The sequence below is a fragment of the Oncorhynchus keta genome, unplaced genomic scaffold (genome assembly GCF_023373465.1).
Source record: "Oncorhynchus keta strain PuntledgeMale-10-30-2019 unplaced genomic scaffold, Oket_V2 Un_contig_19564_pilon_pilon, whole genome shotgun sequence".
Lineage (NCBI taxonomy): Eukaryota > Metazoa > Chordata > Actinopteri > Salmoniformes > Salmonidae > Oncorhynchus > Oncorhynchus keta.
Genome location: NW_026281542.1, coordinates 21,700 through 39,230, shown reverse-complemented (window position 1 = coordinate 39,230; position 17,531 = coordinate 21,700). Strand labels below are relative to the sequence as shown.

Sequence of the window (17,531 nt, the reverse complement as noted above, 5' to 3'; positions counted from 1 at the left end):
GTCATTGTTTACATGACAGTAGGTTGTCGTAAGACAAGGCTGCATGAAGTGTGAACTGGAGTTTTCTTGGATCCATAAAACAATGTGCTTTTGGAGAATGTGGGCATCGATCCCACTACCTCACGCGTGCAAAGCATTTGAGCTAATTCCCCAGCCGTTTGGAATTTCCACAAGAAGCAACCAAGAGGGTCCAGTCTTGTCAGGCTATGCTGTTGGTGGACTTGTTTGTTGATGTGCCAGCACTTGCAGAGGCTCAGTGCATTTCAACAATTGAGCAAAATAGCAAATGGCCGGTTAGCTCAGTTGGTTAGAGTGTGGTGCTAATAACGCCAAGGTCATGGGTTCGATCCCCATACTGGCTATTATGTACATTTTGAGTGTCAAAATTACGAGTCACATGCATGTGAATTGTCAAGGGTGCCACAGAATTATGTTGAGTGAATTGCAGGAATAGCTCAGTTGGGAGAGAGGTAGACTGAAGATCTAAAGGTCCCTGGTTCGATCCCGGGTTTCGGCATCTTTATTTGTTCTTTCTTTATGCTCTGGCTTCAAGGAACCTTTCCACAGCTTTGTTTGTGGGCCTCAATGGTGTGTGCTACGCTGCTCCTCTGAAAGTAAGTAATGTCTTGCTTTTTCATCTGACATTTTGACATCAGTGTTACATTAAAGTTGCTTGTCATTGCTACATGACAGTAGGTTGTCATAAGACAAGGCTGCATGAAGTGTGAACTGCAGCTTTCTTGGATCCACAAAAAAATGTGTTTTTGGGGAATGCGGGCATCGATCCCACTACCTATAGCATGCTAAGCAAACACATTTACATTTACATTTAAGTCATTTAGCAGACGCTCTTATCCAGAGCGACTTACAAATTGGTGCATACACCTTATGGCATCCAGTGGAACAGCCACTTGCATCTAAATCTTTTTTGGGGGGTGAGAAGGGGGGTGAGAAGGATTACTTACCCTTACTTACCCTATCCTAGGTATTCCTTGAAGAGGTGGGGTTTCAGGTGTCTCCGGAAGGTGGTGATTGACTCCGCTGTCCTGGCGTCGTGAGGGAGTTTGTTCCACCATTGGGGGCCAGAGCAGCGAACAGTTTTGACTGGGCTGAGCGGGAACTGTACTTCCTCAGTGGTAGGGAGGCGAGCAGGCCAGAGGTGGATGAACGCAGTGCCCTTGTTTGGGTGTAGGGCCTGATCAGAGCCTGGAGGTACTGAGGTGCCGTTCCCCTCACAGCTCCGTAGGCAAGCACCATGGTCTTGTAGCGGATGCGAGCTTCAACTGGAAGCCAGTGGAGAGAGCGGAGGAGCGGGGTGACGTGCGAGAACTTGGGAAGGTTGAACACCAGACGGGCTGCGGCGTTCTGGATGAGTTGTAGGGGTTTAATGGCACAGGCAGGGAGCCCAGCCAACAGCGAGTTGCAGTAATCAAGACGGGAGATGACAAGTGCCTGGATTAGGACCTGCGCCGCTTCCTGTGTGAGGCAGGGTCGTACTCTGCGGATGTTGTAGAGCATGAACCTACAGGAACGGGACACCGCCTTGATGTTAGTTGAGAACGTCAGGGTGTTGTCCAGGATCACGCCAAGGTTCTTAGCGCTCTGGGAGGACGACACAATGGAGTTGTCAACCGTGATGGCGAGATCATGGAACGGGCAGTCCTTCCCCGGGAGGAAGAGGAGCTCCGTCTTGCTGAGGTTCAGCTTGAGGTGGTGATCCGTCATCCACACTGATATGTCTGCCAGACATGCAGAGATGCGATTCGCCACCTGGTCATCAGAAGGGGAAAGGAGAAGATTAATTGTGTGTCGTCTTCATAGCAATGATAGGAGAGACCATGTGAGGTTATGACAGAGCCAAGTGACTTGGTGTATAGCGAGAATAAGAGAGGGCCTAGAACAGAGCCCTGGGGGACACCAGTGGTGAGAGCGCGTGGTGAGGAGACAGATTCTCGCCACGCCACCTGGTAGGAGCGACCTGTCAGGTAGGACGAATCCAAGGTCACGCCGAGATGCCTAACTCGGAGAGGGTGGAGAGGAGGATCTGATGGTTCACAGTATCAGAAGGCAGCCATAGGTCTAGAAGGATGAGAGCAGAGGAGAGAGAGTTAGCTTTAGCAGTGGAGCGCTCCAGATACAGAGAAGAGCAGTCTCAGTTGAGTGACTAGTCTGGAAACCTGACTGATTTGGATCAAGAAGGTCATTCTGAGAGAGATAGCGGTAGAGCTGGCCAAGGACGGCACGCCAAGAGTTTTGGAGAGAAAAGAGAGAAGGGATACTGGTCTGTGCTGTTGACATCGGAGGGATCGAGTGTAGGTTTTTTCAGAAGGGGGTGCAACTTCCGCTCTTCTTGAAGACGGAGGGACGTAGCCAGCGGTCAGGGATGAGTTGATGAGCGAGGTGAGGTAAGGGAGAAGGTCTCCGGAAATGGTCTGAGAAGAGAGGAGGGGATAGGGTCAAGCGGGCAGGTTGTTGACGCCGTCCGTCACAAGACGCTGAGATTTCATCTGGAGAGAGAGGGAGAAAGAGGTCAGAGCATAGGGTAGGGCAGTGTGAGCAGAACTAGCGGTGTCGTTTGACTTAGCAAACGAGGATCGGATGTCATGACCTTCTTTTTCAAAAATGGTTGACGAAGTCATCTGCAGAGAGGGAGGAGGGGGGAGGTTCAGGAGGGAGGAGAAGGTGGCAAAGAGCTTCCTAGGGTTAGAGGCAGATGCTTGGAATTTAGAATGGTAGAAAGTGGCTTTAGCAGCAGAGACAGAGGAGGAAAAATGTAGAGAGGGAGGGAGTGAAAGGATGCCAGGTCCGCAGGAGGCTAGCTTTCCTCCATTTCCGCTCGGTCCCGGGAGTCACCCCTGTGAGCTCGCAATGAGTCGTGGCCGAGCCACGGAGCCGGAGGAGGGGGAGGACCGAGCCGGCCTGGAGGATAGGGACATAGAGAGTCAAAGGATGCAGTAAGGAGGAGAGGAGGGTTGAGGAGGCAGAATCAGGATAGGTTGAGAAAGTTTGAGCAGAGGGAAGAGATGATAGGATGGAAGAGGAGAGAGAAGGGGGGAGAGAGAGCGAAGGTTGGGACGGCGCATACCATCCGGGAGTAGGGGCAGTGTGGGAAGTGTTGGATGAGAGCTGAGAGGAAAGGATACAAGGTAGTGTTCGGAGACTTGGAGGAGTTGCAATGAGGTTAGTGGAAGAACAGCATCTAGTAAAGATGAGGTCAAGCGTATTGCCTGCCTTGTGAGTAGGGGGGAAGGTGCGAGGGTGAGGTCAAAAGAGGAGAGGAGTGGAAAGAAGGAGGCAGAGAGGAATGAGTCAAAGGTAGACGTGGGGAGGTTAAAGTCGCCCAGAACTGTGAGAGGTGAGCCATCCTCAGGAAAGGAGCTTATCAAGGCATCAAGCTCATTGATGAACTCTCCGAGGAACCTGGAGGGCGATAAATGATAAGGATGTTAAGCTTGAAAGGGCTGGTAACTGTGACAGCATGGAATTCAAAGGAGGCGATAGACAGATGGGTAAGGGGAGAAAGAGAGAAAGACCACTTGGGAGAGATGAGGATCCCGGTGCCACCACCCCGCTGACCAGAAGCTCTCGGGGTGTGCGAGAACACGTGGGCGGACGAGGAGAGAGCAGTAGGAGTAGCAGTGTTATCTGTGGTGATCCATGTTTCCGTCAGTGCCAAGAAGTCAAGGGACTGGAGGGGAGGCATAGGCTGAGATGAACTCTGCCTTGTTGGCCGCAGATCGGCAGTTCCAGAGGCTACCGGAGACCTGGAACTCCACGTGGGTCATACGCGCTGGGACCACCAGAGTAGGGTGGTCGCGGCCACGCGGTGTGGAGCGTTTGTATGGTCTGTGCAGAGAGGAGAGAACAGGGATAGACAGACACATAGTTGACAGGCTACAGAAAAGGCTACGCTAATGCAAGGAGATTGGAATGACAAGTGGACTACACGTCTCGAATGTTCAGAAAGTTAAGCTTACGTAGCAAGAATCTTATTGACTAAAATGATTAAAATGATACAGTACTGCTAAAGTAGGCTAGCTGGCAGTAGCTGCGTTGTTGACACTACACTAATCAAGTCGTTCCGTTGAGTGTAATAGTTTCAACAGTGCTACTATTCGAGGCTAGCTGGCTAGCTAGCAGTGTTGTTTACGTTACGTTGCGTTAAAAGAACGACAATAGCTGGCTAGCTAACCTAGGAAATCGCTCTAGACTACACAATTATCTTTGAAACAAAGACGGCTATGTAGCTAGCTATGTAGCTAGCTACGATCAAACAAATCAAACCGTTGTACTGTAATGAAATGAAATGAAATGAAAATGTGAAACTACCTGACCGGGTTGTTGAATTCGAAACAGTTGGCTAGCTAGCAGAGTCTCCTACGTTAAGGACGACAAATAGCTGGCTAGCGACCCTCAGTGAATTAAGATAATCACTCCAAGGCTACACACACTAAACTACACAATTATCTTGGAAACAAAGACAGCTATGTAGCTAGCTAACACTAGACTAATCAAGTCGTTCAGTTGAGTGAATAGCACTACAGTGATGCTAATCCGTGTGCGTTAGCTAGCGTTGCTAGCTCCTGGGCGAATAGCAGTGAAGGCTACGTTAGGGCGACGAAATACGATAATTATGCAATTATCTCTGATACAAGGACGGCTATGTAGCTAGCTAAGAAGAATTGCTAAGATTAGACAAATCAACCGTTGTACTATAATGAAATGTAATGAAAAAGTTATACAACCTGCAGAGCGAAGTGCGAATGCGACCGCTCGCTCCAACCCGGAACCGGAAACAATTGATCAAATTCCCCAGCTGTTTGGAATTGCCACAAGGAGCAACCAAGAGTGTCCAGTCTTGTCAGGCTATGCTGTTGGTGGACTTGTTAGTTTGCGCTCCAGCACTTGCAGAGGCTCGGTGCATCTCAACAATTGTGCTCTGTAGCCAGCGGCCGGTTAGCTCAGTTGGTTAGAGTGTGTGATACGCTGCTCTCTGAAAGTAAGTAATGTCTTTCTTTTTCATCTGACATTGTGACATCAGTGTTACATGAGAGTTTCTTGTCATTGTTTACATGACAGTAGGTTGTCGTAAGACAAGGCTGCATGAAGTGTGAACTGGAGTTTTCTTGGATCCATAAAACAATGTGCTTTTGGAGAACTTGGGCATCGATCCCACTACCTCACGCGTGCAAAGCATTTGAGCTAATTCCCCAGCCGTTTGGAATTTCCACAAGAAGCAACCAAGAGGGTCCAGTCTTGTCAGGCTATGCTGTTGGTGGACTTGTTTGTTGATGTGCCAGCACTTGCAGAGGCTCAGTGCATTTCAACAATTGAGCAAAATAGCAAATCGCTGGTTAGCTCAGTTGGTTAGAGTGTGGTGCTAATAACGCCAAGGTCATGGGTTCGATCCCCATACTGGCTATTATGTACATTTTGAGTGTCAAAATTACGAGTCACATGCATGTGAATTGTCAAGGGTGCCACATAATTATGTTGAGTGATTTGCCGGAATACCACAGTTGGGCGAGCGTTAGACTGAAGATCTAAAGGTCCCTTGTTCGATCCCGGGTTTCGGCATCTTTATTTGTTCTTTCTTTATGCTCTGGCTTCAAGGAACCTTTCCACAGCTTTGTTTGTGGGCCTCAATGGTGTGTGCTACGCTGCCCCTCTGAAAGTAAGTAATGTCTTGCTTTTTCATCTGACATTTGACATCAGTGTTACATTAAAGTTGCTTGTCATTGCTACATGACAGTAGGTTGTCATAAGACAAGGCTGCATGAAGTGTGAACTGCAGCTTTCTTGGATCCACAAAAAATGTGCTTTTGGGGAATGCGGGCATCGATCCCACTACCTATAGCATGCTAAGCAAACACAATACCAAATTATCAAATTCCCCAGCTGTTTGGAATTGCCACAAGGAGCAACCAAGAGTGCCCAGTCTTGTCAGGCTATGCTGTTGGTGGACTTGTTAGTTTGCGCTCCAGCACTTGCAGAGGCTCGGTGCATCTCAACAATTGTGCTCTGTAGCCAGCGGCCGGTTAGCTCAGTTGGTTAGAGTGTGTGATACGCTGCTCTCTGAAAGTAAGTAATGTCTTGCTTTTTCATCTGACATTGTGACATCAGTGTTACATGAGAGTTTCTTGTCATTGTTACATGACAGTTTCTTGTCATTGTTTACATGACAGTAGGTTGTCGTAAGACAAGGCTGCATGAAGTGTGAACTGGAGTTTTCTTGGATCCATAAAACAATGTGCTTTTGGAGAACGTGGGCATCGATCCCACTACCTCACGCGTGCAAAGCATTTGAGCTAATTCCCCAGCCGTTTGGAATTTCCACAAGAAGCAACCAAGAGGGTCCAGTCTTGTCAGGCTATGCTGTTGGTGGACTTGTTTGTTGATGTGCCAGCACTTGCAGAGGCTCAGTGCATTTCAACAATTGAGCAAAATAGCAAATGGCCGGTTAGCTCAGTTGGTTAGAGTGTGGTGCTAATAACGCCAAGGTCATGGGTTTGATCCCCATACTGGCTATTATGTACATTTTGAGTGTCAAAATTACGAGTCACATGCATGAGATTTGTCAAGGTGCCACAGAATTATGTTGAGTGATTTGCCGGAATACCTCAGTTGGGAGAGCGTTAGACTGAAGATCTAAAGGTCCCTTGTTCGATCCCGGGTTTTGGCATCTTTATTTGTTCTTTCTTTATGCTCTGGCTTCAAGGAACCTTTCCACAGCTTTGTTTGTGGGCCTCAATGGTGTGTGCTACGCTGCCCCTCTGAAAGTAAGTAATGTCTTGCTTTTTCATCTGACATTTTGACATCAGTGTTACATTAAAGTTGCTTGTCATTGCTACATGACAGTAGGTTGTCATAAGACAAGGCTGCATGAAGTGTGAACTGCAGCTTTCTTGGATCCACAAAAAATGTGTTTTTGGGGAATGCGGGCATCGATCCCACTACCTATAGCATGCTAAGCAAACACAATACCAAATGATCAAATTCCCCAGCTGTTTGGAATTGCCACAAGGAGCAACCAAGAGTGTCCAGTCTTGTCAGGCTATGCTGTTGGTGGACTTGTTAGTTTGCGCTCCAGCACTTGCAGAGGCTCGGTGCATCTCAACAATTGTGCTCTGTAGCCAGCGGCCGGTTAGCTCAGTTGGTTAGAGTGTGTGATACGCTGCTCTCTGAAAGTAAGTAATGTCTTTCTTTTTCATCTGACATTGTGACATCAGTGTTACATGAGAGTTTCTTGTAATTGTTACATGACAGTTTCTTGTCATTGTTTACATGACAGTAGGTTGTCGTAAGACAAGGCTGCATGAAGTGTGAACTGGAGTTTTCTTGGATCCATAAAACAATGTGCTTTTGGAGAACGTGGGCATCGATCCCACTACCTCACGCGTGCAAAGCATTTGAGCTAATTCCCCAGCCGTTTGGAATTTCCACAAGAAGCAACCAAGAGGGTCCAGTCTTGTCAGGCTATGCTGTTGGTGGACTTGTTTGTTGATGTGCCAGCACTTGCAGAGGCTCAGTGCATTTCAACAATTGAGCAAAATAGCAAATGGCCGGTTAGCTCAGTTGGTTAGAGTGTGGTGCTAATAACGCCAAGGTCATGGGTTCGATCCCCATACTGGCTATTATGTACATTTTGAGTGTCAAAATTACGAGTCACATGCATGAGAATTGTCAAGGGTGCCACAGAATTATGTTGAGTGATTTGCCGGAATACCTCAGTTGGGAGAGCGTTAGACTGAAGATCTAAAGGTCCCTTGTTCGATCCCGGGTTTCGGCATCTTTATTTGTTCTTTCTTTATGCTCTGGCTTCAAGGAACCTTTCCACAGCTTTGTTTGTGGGCCTCAATGGTGTGTGCTACGCTGCCCCTCTGAAAGTAAGTAATGTCTTGCTTTTTCATCTGACATTGTGACATCAGTGTTACATGAGAGTTTCTTGTAATTGTTACATGACAGTTTCTTGTCATTGTTTACATGACAGTAGGTTGTCGTAAGACAAGGCTGCATGAAGTGTGAACTGGAGTTTTCTTGGATCCATAAAACAATGTGCTTTTGGAGAACGTGGGCATCGATCCCACTACCTCACGCGTGCAAAGCATTTGAGCTAATTCCCCAGCCGTTTGGAATTTCCACAAGAAGCAACCAAGAGGGTCCAGTCTTGTCAGGCTATGCTGTTGGTGGACTTGTTTGTTGATGTGCCAGCACTTGCAGAGGCTCAGTGCATTTCAACAATTGAGCAAAATAGCAAATGGCTGGTTAGCTCAGTTGGTTAGAGTTTGGTGCTAATAACACCAAGGTCATGGGTTCGATCCCCATACTGGCTATTATGTACATTTTGAGTGTCAAAATTACGAGTCACATGTATGTGAATTGTCAAGGGTGCCACAGAATTATGTTGAGTGATTTGCCGGAATACCTCAGTTGGGAGAGCGTTAGACTGAAGATCTAAAGGTCCCTTGTTCGATCCCGGGTTTCGTCATCTTTATTTGTTCTTTCTTTATGCTCTGGCTTCAAGGAACCTTTCCACAGCTTTGTTTGTGGGCCTCAATGGTGTGTGCTACGCTGCCCCTCTGAAAGTAAGTAATGTCTTGCTTTTTCATCTGACATTTTGACATCAGTGTTACATTAAAGTTGCTTGTCATTGCTACATGACAGTAGGTTGTCATAAGACAAGGCTGCATGAAGTGTGAACTGCAGCTTTCTTGGATCCACAAAAAAATGTGTTTTTGGGGAATGCGGGCATCGATCCCACTACCTATAGCATGCTAAGCAAACACAATACCAAATGATCAAATTCCCCAGCTGTTTGGAATTGCCACAAGGAGCAACCAAGAGTGCCCAGTCTTGTCAGGCTATGCTGTTGGTGGACTTGTTAGTTTGCGCTCCAGCACTTGCAGAGGCTCGGTGCATCTCAAAAATTGTGCTCTGTAGCCAGCGGCCGGTTAGCTCAGTTGGTTAGAGTGTGTGATACGCTGCTCTCTGAAAGTAAGTAATGTCTTTCTTTTTCATCTGACATTGTGACATCAGTGTTACATGAGAGTTTCTTGTCATTGTTACATGACAGTTTCTTGTCATTGTTTCCATGACAGTAGGTTGTCGTAAGACAAGGCTGCATGAAGTGTGAACTGGAGTTTTCTTGGATCCATAAAACAATGTGCTTTTGGAGAATGTGGGCATCGATCCCACTACTTCACGCGTGCAAAGCATTTGAGCTAATTCCCCAGCCGTTTGGAATTTCCACAAGAAGCAACCAAGAGGGTCCAGTCTTGTCAGGCTATGCTGTTGGTGGACATGTTTGTTGATGTGCCAGCACTTGCAGAGGCTCAGTGCATTTCAACAATTGAGCAAAATAGCAAATGGCTGGTTAGCTCAGTTGGTTAGAGTGTGGTGCTAATAACGCCAAGGTCATTGGTTCGATCCCCATACTGGCTATTATGTACATTTTGAGTGTAAAAATTACGAGTCACATGCATGTGAATTGTCAAGGGTGCCACAGAATTTTGTTGAGTGAATTGCCGGAATAGCTCAGTTGGGATAGCGTTAGACTGAAGATCTGAAGGTCCCTGGTTCGATCCCAGGTTTCGGCATCTTTATTTGTTCTTTCTTTATGCTCTGGCTTCAAGGAACCTTTCCCCAGCTTTGTTTGTGGGCCTCAATGGTGTGTGCTACGCTGCTCCTCTGAAAGTAAGTAATGTCTTGCTTTTTCATCTGACAATTTGACATCAGTGTTACATTAAAGTTGCTTGTCATTGCTACATGACAGTAGGTTTTCATAAGACAAGGCTGCATGAAGTGTGAACTGCAGCTTTCTTGGATCCACAAAAAAATGTGTTTTTGGGGAATGCGGGTATCGATCCCACTACCTATAGCATGCTAAGCAAACACAATACCAATTGATCAAATTCCCCAGCTGTTTGGAATTGCCACAAGGAGCAACCAAGAGTGTCCAGTCTTGTCAGGCTATGCTGTTGGTGGACTTGTTAGTTTGCGCTCCAGCACTTGCAGAGGCTCGGTGCATCTCAACAATTGTGCTCTGTAGCCAGCGGCCAGTTAGCTCAGTTGGTTAGAGTGTGTGATACGCTGCTCTCTGAAAGTAAGTAATGTCTTTCTTTTTCATCTGACATTGTGACATCAGTGTTACATGAGAGTTTCTTGTCATTGTTACATGACAGTTTCTTGTCATTGTTTACATGACAGTAGGTTTTCATAAGACAAGGCTGCATGAAGTGTGAACTGGAGTTTTCTTGGATCCATAAAACAATGTGCTTTTGGAGAATGTGGGCATCGATCCCACTACCTCACGCGTGCAAAGCATTTGAGCTAATTCCCCAGCCGGTTGGAATTTCCACAAGAAGCAACCAAGAGGGTCCAGTCTTGTCAGGCTATGCTGTTGGTGGACTTGTTTGTTGATGTGCCAGCACTTGCAGAGGCTCAGTGCATTTCAACAATTGAGCAAAATAGCAAATGGCCGGTTAGCTCAGTTGGTTAATGTGGTGCTAATAACGCCAAGGTCATGGGTTCGATCCCCATACTGGCTATTATGTACATTTTGAGTGTCAAATTACGAGTCACATGCATGGTGCTCAAGGGTACAGAATTTTGTTGATTGAATTGCCGGAATAGCTCAGTTGGGAGGTGTTAGACTGAAGATCTGAAGGTCCCTGGTTTGATCCCGTCATCTTTATTAGTTCTTTCTTTATGCTCTGGCTTCAAGGAACCTTTCCACAGCTTTGTTTGTGGGCCTCATTGTTGCTACGCTGCTCCTCTGAAAGTAAGTAATGTCTTGCTTTTTCATCTGACATTTTGACATCAGTGTTACATTAAAGTTGCTTGTCATTGCTACATGACATAGGTTTCATAAGACAAGGCTGCATGAAGTGTGAACTGCAGCTTTCTTGGATCCACAAAAAATGTGTTTTTGGAAACGTGGGCATTGATCCATACCTATAGAATACCAATTGAGGCTGCTGTTTGGAATTGAATGCAGGTTATGGACTTGTTTGTTGATAGCACTTGCAGAGGCTCAGTGCATTTTCAACAATTTTGCTCTGTAGCCTGGTTAGCTCAGTTGGTTAGAGTTTGATACGCTGCTAATAACGAAGATGGGTTTCTCCCCATACTGATTATGTACATTTTGAGTGTCAAATTATGAGTCACATGCATGTTTGTCAAAGGGTGCCACAGAATTATCTTGTCATTGTTTTGCAATAGCTTTGGGAGAGGCGTTAGACTGAAGATCTGAAGGTCCCTTTGTTCGATCCTGCTCTCTTTATTTGTTCTTTCTTTATGCTCTGGCTTCAAGAAACCTTTCCACAGCTTTGTTTGTGGGCCTCAATGGTGTGTGCTACGCTGCCCCTCTGAAAGTAAGTAATGTCTTGCTTTTTCATCTGACATTTTGACATCAGTGTTACATTAAAGTTGCTTGTCATTGCTACATGACAGTAGGTTGTCATAAGACAAGGCTGCATGAAGTGTGAACTGCAGCTTTCTTGGATCCACAAAAAATGTGTTTTGGGGAATGCGGGCATCGATCCCACTACCTATAGCATGCTAAGCAAACACAATACCAATTGATCAAATTCCCCAGCTGTTTGAATTGCCACAAGGAGCAACCAAGAGTGCCCAGTCTTGGAGAGGCTATGCTGTTGGTGGACTTGTTAGTTTGCGCTCTAGCACTTGCAGAGGCTCGGTGCATCTCAACAATTGTGCTCTGTAGCCAGCGGCCGGTTAGCTCAGTTGGTTAGAGTGTGTGATACGCTGCTCTCTGAAAGTAAGTAATGTCTTTCTTTTTCATCTGACATTGTGACATCAGTGTTACATGAGAGTTTCTTGTCATTGTTACATGACAGTTTCTTGTCATTGTTTACATGACAGTAGGTTGTCGTAAGACAAGGCTGCATGAAGTGTGAACTGGAGTTTTCTTGGATCCATAAAACAATGTGCTTTTGGAGAATGTGGGCATCGATCCCACTACCTCACGCGTGCAAAGCATTTGAGCTAATTCCCCAGCCGTTTGGAATTTCCACAAGAAGCAACCAAGAGGGTCCAGTCTTGTCAGGCTATGCTGTTGGTGGACATGTTTGTTGATGTGCCAGCACTTGCAGAGGCTCAGTGCATTTCAACAATTGAGCAAAATAGCAAATGGCTGGTTAGCTCAGTTGGTTAGAGTGTGGTGCTAATAACGCCAAGGTCATGGTTCGATCCCCATACTGGCTATTATGTACATTTTGAGTGTCAAAATTACGAGTCACATGCATGTGAATTGTCAAGGGTGCCACAGAATTTTGTTGAGTGAATGCCGGAATAGCTCAGTTGGGAGAGCGTTAGACTGAAGATCTAAAGGTCCCTGTTCGATCCCGGGTTTCGGCATCTTTATTTGTTCTTTCTTTATGCTCTGGCTTCAGGAACCTTTCCCCAGCTTTGTTTGTGGGCCTCAATGGTGTGTGCTACGCTGCCCCTCTGAAAGTAAGTAATGTCTTGCTTTTTCATCTGACAATTTGACATCAGTGTTACATTAAAGTTGCTTGTCATTGCTACATGACAGTAGGTTTTCATAAGACAAGGCTGCATGAAGTGTGAACTGCAGCTTTCTTGGATCCACAAAAAATGTGTTTTTGGGGAATGCGGGCATCGATCCCACTACCTATAGCATGCTAAGCAAACACAATACCAATTGATCAAATTCCCCAGCTGTTTGGAATTGCCACAAGGAGCAACCAAGAGTGCCCAGTCTTGTCAGGCTATGCTGTTGGTGGACTTGTTAGTTTGCGCTCCAGCACTTGCAGAGGCTCGGTGCATCTCAACAATTGTGCTCTGTAGCCAGCGGCCGGTTAGCTCAGTTGGTTAGAGTGTGTGATACGCTGCTCTCTGAAAGTAAGTAATGTCTTTCTTTTTCATCTGACATTGTGACATCAGTGTTACATGAGAGTTTCTTGTCATTGTTACATGACAGTTTCTTGTCATTGTTTACATGACAGTAGGTTGTCGTAAGACAAGGCTGCATGAAGTGTGAACTGGAGTTTTCTTGGATCCATAAAACAATGTGCTTTTGGAGAATGTGGGCATCGATCCCACTAACTCACGCGTGCAAAGCATTTGAGCTAATTCCCCAGCCGTTTGGAATTTCCACAAGAAGCAACCAAGAGGGTCCAGTCTTGTCAGGCTATGCTGTTGGTGGACATGTTTGTTGATGTGCCAGCACTTGCAGAGGCTCAGTGCATTTCAACAATTGAGCAAAATAGCAAATGGCCGGTTAGCTCAGTTGGTTAGAGTGTGGTGCTAATAACCCCAAGGTCATGGGGTTTGATCCCCATACTGGCTATTATGTACATTTTGAGTGTCAAAATTACAGTCACATGCATGTGAATTGTCAAAAGTGCCACAGAATTTTGTTGAATGAATTGCCGGAATAGCTCAGTTGGGAGAGTGTTAGACTGAAGATCTGAAGGTCCCTGGTTTGATCCGGGTTTCGGCATCTTTATTTGTTCTTTCTTTATGCTCTGGCTTCAAGGAACCTTTCCACAGCTTTGTTTGTGGGCCTCAATGGTGTGTGCTACGCTGCTCCTCTGAAAGTAAGTAATGTCTTGCTTTTTCATCTGACATTTTGACATCAGTGTTACATTAAAGTTGCTTGTCATTGCTACATGACAGTAGGTTTTCATAAGACAAGGCTGCATGAAGTGTGAACTGCAGCTTTCTTGGATCCACAAAATGTGTTTTTTGCTACCTATAGCATGCTAAGCAAAGCACAATACCAAATGATCAAATTCCCAGCTGTTTGGAATTGGTCAGTCTTGTCAGGTTATGCTGTTGGTGGACTTGTTAGTTTTGCCCCAGCACTGGATATTATGGCCGGTTAGCTCAGTTGGTTAGAGTGTGTGAGTGTCAAAATTATCGAGTCACATTTCTTGTAATTGTGACAGTTTCTTGTCATTGTTTACATGACAGTAGGTTGTCGTAAGACAAGGCTGCATGAAGTGTGAACTGGAGTTTTCTTGGATCCATAAAACAATGTGCTTTTGGAGAATGTGGGCATCGATCCCACTCCCACGCGTGCAAAGCATTTGAGCTCCCCAGCCGTTTGGAATTTCCACAAGAAGCAACCAAGAGGGTCCAGTCTTGTCAGGCTATGCTGTTGGTGGACTTGTTTGTTGATGTGCTGAGAGGTGCATCAACAATTGAGCAAAATAGCAAATGGCTGGTTAGCTCAGTTGGTTAGAGTGTGGTGCCGCCAAGGTCATGGGTTCGATCCCCATACTGGCTATTATGTACTTTTGAGTGTCAAAATTACGAGTCACATGCATGTGAATTGTCAAGGATGCCACAGAATAGTGAATTGCTAGCTCAGTTGGGAGAGCGTTAGACTGAAGATCTGAAGGTCCTGGTTCCCCAGGTTTCAGTTCTTTGCTCTGGCTTCATGAACCTTTCCACAGCTTTGTTTGTGGGCCTCAATGGTGTGTGCTACGCTGCCCTCTGAAAGTAAGTAATGTCTTGCTTTTTCATCTGACATTTTGACATCAGTGTTACATTAAAGTTGCTTGTCATTGCTACATGACAGTAGGTTTTCATAAGACAAGGCTGCATGAAGTATGAACTGCAGCTTTCTTGGATCCACAAAACAATGTGCTTTTGGAGAATGTGGGCATCGATCCCACTACCTCACGCGTGCAAAGCATTTGAGCTAATTCCCCAGCCGTTTGGAATTTCCACAAGAAGCAACCAAGAGGGTCCAGTCTTGTCAGACTATGCTGTTGGTGGACTTGTTTGATGTGCCAGCACTTGCAGAGGCTCAGTGCATTTCAACAATTGAGCAAAATAGCAAATGGCCGGTTAGCTCAGTTGGTTAGAGTGTGGTGCTATTAACGCCAAGGTCATGGGTTCGATCCCCATACTGGCTATTATGTACATTTTGAGTGTCAAAATTACGAGTCACATGCATGTGAATTGTCAAGGGTGCCAGAATTATGTTGAATGAATTGCCGGGAATAGCTCAGTTTGGAGAGCGTTAGACTGAAGATCTAAAGGTCCCTTTGTTCAATCCCGGTTTTTGGCATCTTTATTTGTTCTTTCTTTATGCTCTGGCTTCAAGGAACCTTTCCACAGCTTTGTTTGTGGGCTCACGGTGTGTGCTACTGCCCTCTGAAAGTAAGTAATGTCTTGCTTTTTCATCTGACATTTGACATCAGTGTTACATTAAAGTTGCTTGTCATTTGTCACATGACAGTAGGTTGTCATAAGACAAGGCTGCATGAAGTGTGAACTGCAACTTTCTGGATCCACAAAAATGTGTTTTTTAGAATATCACAGGCATCGATCCTATCAATGATAGCATGCTAAGCAAACACAATACCAAATGATCAAATTCCCCAGCTGTTTGGAATTGCCCACAAGGAGCAACCAAGAGTGCCAGTCTTGTTTCCAGGCTATGCTGTTGGTGGACTTGTTGGTTGCACTCAGCACTTGCAGAGGCTCGGTGCATCTCAAAATTGTGCTCTGTAGCCAGCGGCCGGTTAGCTCAGTTGGTTAGAGTGTGATACGCTGCTCTCTGAAAGTAAGTAATGTCTTTCTTTTTCATCTGACATTGTGACATCAGTGTTACATGAGAGTTTCTTGTCATTGTTACATGACAGTTTGCTTTGTCATTGTTTGCCATGACAGTAGGTTGTCGTAAGACAAGGCTGCATGAAGTGTGAACTGGAGTTTTCTTGGATCCATAAAACAATGTGCTTTTGGAGAATGTGGGCATCGATCCACTACCTCCGCGCGTGCAAAGCATTTGAGCTAATTCCCCAGCCGTTTTTAGGAATTTCCACAAGCAACAAGAGGGTCCAGTCTTGTCAGGCTATGCTGTTGGTGGACATGTTTGTTGATGCCAGCACTTGCAGAGGTCAGTGCATTTCAACAATTGAGCAAAATCGCAAATGGCTGGTTAGCTCAGTTGTTTTGAGTGAGGTGCTACAACCTTAAGGTCATTAGTTCAACCCCATACTGAAAGCTATTATGTACATTTTGAGTGTAAAATTACGAGTCACATGCATGTGAATGTCAAGGGTGCCAGCAGAATTTTGTTGAGTGACCGAATAGCTCAGTTTGGAGAGCGTTAGACTGAAGATCAGGTCCTTGTTCAATCCCAGGTTTCGAAGCATCTTTATTTGTTTTCCTTATGCTCTGGCTTCAAGAACCTTTCCCAGCTTTGTTTGTGGGCCTCAATGGTGTGTGCTACTGCCCCTCTGAAAGTAAGTAATGTCTTGCTTTTCATCTGACAATTGACATCAGTGTTACATTAAAGTTGCTTGTCATTTGCTACATGACAGTAGGTTGTCATAAGACAAGGCTGCATGAAGTGTGAACTGCAGCTTTCTTGGATCCACAAAAATGTGTTTTTGGGAATGCGGGTATCGATCCCACTACCTATAGCATGCTAAGCAAACATAATACCAAATGATCAAATTCCCAGCTGTTTGAATTGCCACAAGGAGCAACCAAGAGTGCCCAGTCTTGTCAGGCTATGCTGTTGGTGGACTTGTTGGTTTGCGCTCCAGCACTTGCAGAGGCTCGGTGCATCTCAAAAATTGTGCCTGTAGCCAGCGGCCAGTTAGCTCAGTTGGTTAGAGTGTGTGGATACGTCTCTCTGAAAGTAAGTAATGTCTTTCTTTTTCATCTGACATTGTGACATCAGTGTTACATGAGTTTCTTGTCATTGTTACATGACAGTTTCTTGTCATTGTTTACATGACAGTAGGTTGTCATAAGACAAAGGCTGCATGAAATGTGAACTGGAGTTTTCTTGATCCATAAAACAATGTGCTTTTGAGAATGGGCATCATCCACTGCCTCACGCGTGCAAAGCATGTGAGCTAATTCCCCCAATGCTTTGGAATTTCCACAAGAAGCAACCAAAAGGGTCCAGTTTTGTCAGGCTATGCTGTTGGTGGACATGTTTGTTGATGTGCAGCACTTGCAGAGAGGCTCATGCATTTCAGCAATTGAGCAAAATCTCTGGCCAGTTGCAGAGGTGTGGTGCTCGCCAAGGTCATGGGTTGATTCTCTAACAATTGAGCAAAAATACTCAAAGGAGTGCAAATGGCCGGAATAGCTCAGTTGGGAGAGCGTTAGACTGAAGATCTGAAGGTCCTGGTTCGATCCCGGGTTTCGTCATCTTTATTTGTTCTTTCTTTATGCTCTGGCTTCAAGAACCTTTCCACAGCTTTGTTTGTGGGCCTCAATGGTGTGTGCTACGCTGCTCCTCTGAAAGTAAGTAATGTCTTGATCTGACATTTTGACATCAGTGTTACATTAAAGTTGCTTGTCATTGCTACATGACAGTAGGTTTTCATAAGACAAGGCTGCATGAAGTGTGAACTGCAGCTTTCTTGGATCCACAAAAATGTGTTTTTGGGGATGTGTTTTTGCTAATTTACATTTTACATTTAAGTCATTTAGCAGACGCTCTTATCCAGAGCGACTTACAAATTGGTGCATACACCTTTATGACATCCAGTGGAACAGCCACTTACAATAGT

The 17,531-nt window shown here is 45.5% G+C and overlaps 8 non-coding genes across 8 annotated transcripts; all 8 read left to right on the top strand.

Moving 5' to 3' along the window:
• Window positions 1-288: 288 nt before the first annotated feature.
• Window positions 289-362, top strand: trnai-aau (transfer RNA isoleucine (anticodon AAU)). Its single transcript has one exon. It is a non-coding gene; the product is annotated as a tRNA-Ile (tRNA).
• Window positions 363-5,348: 4,986 nt separating this feature from the next.
• On the top strand, window positions 5,349-5,422 carry trnai-aau (transfer RNA isoleucine (anticodon AAU)). The gene has a single exon. It is a non-coding gene; the product is annotated as a tRNA-Ile (tRNA).
• Window positions 5,423-6,454: 1,032 nt separating this feature from the next.
• Window positions 6,455-6,528, top strand: trnai-aau (transfer RNA isoleucine (anticodon AAU)). The gene has a single exon. It is a non-coding gene; the product is annotated as a tRNA-Ile (tRNA).
• Window positions 6,529-7,560: 1,032 nt separating this feature from the next.
• Window positions 7,561-7,634, top strand: trnai-aau (transfer RNA isoleucine (anticodon AAU)). The gene has a single exon. It is a non-coding gene; the product is annotated as a tRNA-Ile (tRNA).
• Window positions 7,635-8,259: 625 nt separating this feature from the next.
• Window positions 8,260-8,333, top strand: trnai-aau (transfer RNA isoleucine (anticodon AAU)). The gene has a single exon. It is a non-coding gene; the product is annotated as a tRNA-Ile (tRNA).
• Window positions 8,334-9,523: 1,190 nt separating this feature from the next.
• On the top strand, window positions 9,524-9,596 carry trnaf-gaa (transfer RNA phenylalanine (anticodon GAA)). The gene has a single exon. It is a non-coding gene; the product is annotated as a tRNA-Phe (tRNA).
• A 2,710-nt stretch (window positions 9,597-12,306) lies between these two features.
• On the top strand, window positions 12,307-12,378 carry trnaf-gaa (transfer RNA phenylalanine (anticodon GAA)). Its single transcript has one exon. It is a non-coding gene; the product is annotated as a tRNA-Phe (tRNA).
• A 2,454-nt stretch (window positions 12,379-14,832) lies between these two features.
• trnan-auu (transfer RNA asparagine (anticodon AUU)) lies at window positions 14,833-14,906 on the top strand. Its single transcript has one exon. It is a non-coding gene; the product is annotated as a tRNA-Asn (tRNA).
• The last annotated feature ends 2,625 nt before the right edge of the window (window positions 14,907-17,531 follow it).